A 5095-nucleotide genomic window follows, 5' to 3' on the forward strand; every position below is an offset into this window, starting at 1 on the left:
TGACTTAATGGATAAAAAAACAAAATGCATCCATATGCTGTCTGTGAGGCTCAATTCAGACTTAAAGACACATACAGCCTGAAAGTGAAGGGATAATGATAATTGATGTTCCATGCAAATGGAAGTGAAAAAAAAAAAGCCAGGATAGCACTACTTGTATCAGACAAAATAGACTTTAAAAAATGAAGACTGTAACCAGAGAAAAAGAGGGCATTACATAATGATAAAGGGATCAATCCAGCAAGATCAAGATTGTAAACATCTATGCACCCAACATAAGAGCACCTAAATACATAAAGCAAATATTAATAGATATAAAGGGAGAAATTGACAGTAATACAATAATAGTAGGGGACTTAAATATGCCACTTACATCAATGAATACATCATCCAGACAGAAAATCAATAAGGAAGGAGTGGCTTTGAATAACCCATTACACCAGATGGATAAACAGATATATATATAGAGAGAGAGAGAGAACATTCCATCCCATAATAGCAGAATAGACATTCTTTTCAAGTGCACATGGAATATTCTCCAGGATAGATCACATGTTAGTCCACAAAACACGTCTCAATAAATTTAAGCAGACCGAAATCATATCAAGCATCTTTTCTGACCACAACAGTATGAAACTAGAAATAAATTATAAGGGAAAAAAATGGAAAAAACACAAACACACTGAGGCTAAACAACATGCTACTAAACAACCAATAGTCAACAAAGAAATCAAAGAGGAAATAAAAAAGTACATGGACACAGCCTTGCATATGCCACCACCCCAGAGCTGCCCACGCTGCCAGTCATGGTCAACCCCACCATGTTCTTCAACATTGCTGTGAATGGCAAGCCCTTGGGCCACACCTCCTTTGAGCTGTTTACACAAAGTTCCAAAAACAGCAAAGAACCTTCATGCTCTGATCACTGGGGAGAAAGGATTTGATAATAAGGTTTCCAGTTTTCACAGGATTTTTCTGGGATATATGTGCCAGGGTGGTGGCTTCACAGGCCATAATGGCACTGGTGGCAAGTCCATCTATGGGGAGAAATTCAATGATGAGAATTTCATCCTGAAGTACACAGGTCCTGGCATCTTGTCCATGGCAAATGCTGGGCCCAATACAAATGGTGCCCAGTTTTTCATCTGCACAGCTAAGATTGAGAGATTGGATGGCAAGCATGTGGTCTTTGGCAAGGTGAAAGAGGGCATGAATATCTTGGAAGCAATGGAGCACTTTGGGTCCAGGAATGGCAAGACCAGCAAGAAGATCACCATTGCTGACTGTGGACAAATCTAATAAATTTGACTTGTGTTTTATCTTAACTACCAAACCATTCCTTCTGTAGCTCAGAAAAGTACCCCTTCACCCCCATCTGCTTGAAATATCCTATAATCTTTGTGCTCTCACTGCAGTTCTATGGGTTCCATATTTTCCTTACTCCCCTCAAAGTCTAGCTGGATTGCAGAGTTAAGTTTATGATTATGAAATAAAAACTAAACAACAACAATAACAACAAAAACATGGAAACAAATGAAAACGGAAGCAAAATGGTCCAAAATCTTTGGGATGTAGCAGAAGCAGTTCTAAGAGGGTAGTTTATAGTGATACTGATCCACCTCAAGACACAAGAAAAATCTCAAAACAATGATGTAAACTTACACCTAAAGTAACTAGAAAAAGAAGGACAAACAAAGCCCAAAGTTAGTAGAAGAAAGGAAATTATAAAGACTAGAGTGGAAATAAATGAAATAGAAACTTAAAAAATCAATAGAAAGATCAATGAAACCAATGGCTGGTTCTTTGAAGAGATAAACAGAATTGATAAACTTATCCAGACTCATCAAGAAAAAAAGGGAGGACTCAAATAAATAAGATCAGAAATGAAAGAGGAGAAATAACAACCAACACCACAGAGATACAAAGGATTATAAAAGAAAACTATGAAAAATTATATGTCAACAAATTGGACAACCTAGAAGAAATGGATAAATACCTCAAGACATACAATCTTCCAAATGGAATGAGGAAGAAATAGAAAATTTGAAGACTGATTACTAGTAATGAAATTGAGTAGGTCCTGAAAAAACTCCCAACAAGTGCAGGACTGGATAGCTTCACTGCTAAATTCTACCAAACATTTAAAGAAGAGTTAATACCTATTCTACTCAAACTATTCCAAAAATAGAAGAGGAAGGAATACTTCCAAATTCATTCTATGAGGCCAGAATTACCCTGATATCAAAACCATATAAAGACACTACAAAAAAAGAAAACTACAGGCCAATATCCCCAATGAACATAGATGCAAAAATCCTCATCAAAATTAACAAACCAAATTCAACAATACATTGAAAGGATCATTCACCACAGTCAAGTGGGATTTACCCTAGGATGGTTCAATATTCACAAACCAATCAATGTGATTTATCACATTAACAAGAGGAAGGAATAAAAACCTTATGATCATCTCAATATATGCAGAAAAGCATTTGATAAAATGCAAAATCTATTCATGATAAAAACTCTCAACAAAGTAGGTTTAGAGGAAACATACCTCACTATCATAAAGGCCATAAATAAAAAACCCACAGCTAATATCATACTTAATGGTGAAAACAGAAAGCTTTGCATTTAAGATCAGGAACAAGACAAGGATGTCCATTCTCACTATTTTTATTCAACATAGTACTGGAATTCCTAGCCACAGCCATCAGACAAGAAAAAGAAATAAAAGGCATCCAAATTGGCAAGGAAGAAGTAAAACTATCCCTATTTGCAGATGACATGATACTTTATATAGAAAACCCTAAAGACTCCACCATTTATTAGAAGTAATAAATTAATTCAGTAATATATACAGGGTATATATTTAATATACAGAAACCTGTTACATTTCCATAGACTAATAACAAAGTAGCAGAAAGAGAAATTTAAAATACATTCCCTTTGCACCAAAAAGAATAAAATACTAGGAATAAATTTAACCAAGAAGGTGAAAGACCTATACTATGGATAATATAAGACACTAGTGAAAGAAATGAAAGATAACACAAACAAATGGAAAGATATACCATGTTCATGGATAGGAAGAGTATTGTTAAAATATCCCTACTACCCAAAGCAATCTACAGATTCGACGTAATCCCTATCAAAATACCAACAGCATTTTTCACAGAACTTGAACAAAAAATCCTAAAATTTTGTATGGAACCACAAAAGACCCTGAATAGCCAAAGCAATCCTGAGAAAGAAGAGCAACGCTGGAGGTATCACAATCTCAGATTCCAGAATATGCTACAAAGCTATAATAATCAAAACAGGATAATACTGGCACAAAAATAGACACATAGAACAACAGAACAAAATAGAGAGCCCAGAAATAGACCCATACTTATATGGTCAATTAATCTTTGACAAAGGAAGCAAGAACATACAATGAAGATAGTCTTTTCAATAAATAGTGCTGGGAAAACTGGACAGCTACACGCTAAAGAATGAAACTGGACCACTTTCTTATACCACACACAAAAATAAACTCAAAATGGATCAAAGACCAAAATGTGAGACCTGACACCATAAAATTCCTAAAAGAAAACATAAGTATGGACTTTGGCCTTAGCAACATGTTTATGGATATGCCTCATCAAACAAGGGAAACAAAAGCAAAAATAAACTATTGGGACTACACCAAAATAAAAAGCTTTTGCATAGCAAAGGAAACCATCAACAAACCAGAAAGGCAGCCTACTGAATGGGAGAAGATATTTGCAAATGATATGACCAAAAAGAGGTTAATATCTAAATCATACAAAGAACTTATACAATTCAACACTAAAAAGAAATAATAATAATCCAATTAAAAATAGGCAGGGGACCTGACTAGACATTTTTCCAAAGACATACAGATGGCCAACAGATATATGAAAAGATGCCCAACATCAATAATCATCAGGGAAAGACAAATCAAAACTACAATGAAAGATTGTCTCACACCAGTCTTAATGGCTAGTATCAAGATAAGAAATAACAAGTGTTGGCGAGGATGTGGAGAAAAGGGAACCCTTGTGCACTGTTGGTGGGAATGTAAATTGGTGCAGCCAATGTGGAAAATAGCATGGAGATCACTCAAAAAATTAAAAAGAGAACTACAATATGATCCAGTAATCCTACTAGTGGGTATTTACCTAAAAACAAAACAAAACAAAACACCAATTTGGAAAGATATATGCACCCCTATGTTTATTGGAGCATTTATAATAACCAAGATATGTTAGCAACCCAAGTATCCATTGATAGATGGATGAATAAAGAAGATGTGGTAGATAGATACATAGATAGATATGAATATATATATATGAATATTAGTCATAAAAAAGAATGAAATCTTGCCACTTGCAACAACACGGATGTACATGAAGAGTATTATGTCAAGTGAAATAAGTCAAAGACATATGATTTCACTTACATGTGGAATCCAAAAAAACTAAACAAACAAAAAAAAGCAGAAATACACTCATAAATACAGAGAACAAACTGGTGGTTGCCAGAGGGGAGGGAGGTGGGGGTTCAGGTGAAATAGGTGAAGGGGATTAAGCAGTAGAAACTCCCAGTAATAAAATAAATAAGTCATGGAGGTGAAAGGTACAGCAAAGAGAGTAGTCAATAATATTGTAATAATGTTTTTAAAAACCTACATAGAAAATGTAATGTTTATAGAAGCAATCTCAAGTTTTTCATTTAATTTTTGAGAAGACTATTCAGAAGCTCATACAAATTCAATATTTAATATCATCCTTAATATGTTTATTTTTTTCTCATTAAATTATATAAAAAGTTTTTTTCACCAAGCCCCATATAGTTGCCCCCAAATCCCCTTTAGTTTATCCCAGTGTGCTATACAAATATCATTTCTATGGATGTCATGATATGAAAAAGAGTTGAAAAGCACTGCTTTAGCCCCAGATCAGGATTCTTTTTTTTTTTTGACATTTTATTTTTTTAAAACATTTTAAAAATTTAAATTCAATTAATTAACATATAATGTATTACTGGTTTCAGAGGTACAGGTCTGTGATTCATCACTCTTATATAA

The 5095-nt window shown here is 34.2% G+C and overlaps 1 pseudogene; it reads left to right on the plus strand.

Moving 5' to 3' along the window:
- Nucleotides 1-806: 806 nt before the first annotated feature.
- Nucleotides 807-1320, plus strand: LOC102728423 (peptidyl-prolyl cis-trans isomerase A pseudogene; annotated as a pseudogene).
- The last annotated feature ends 3775 nt before the right edge of the window (nucleotides 1321-5095 follow it).

Source organism: Leptonychotes weddellii, chromosome 15, assembly GCF_054177405.1.
Source record: "Leptonychotes weddellii isolate Sample4059 chromosome 15, ASM5417740v2, whole genome shotgun sequence".
Classification (NCBI taxonomy): domain Eukaryota; kingdom Metazoa; phylum Chordata; class Mammalia; order Carnivora; family Phocidae; genus Leptonychotes; species Leptonychotes weddellii.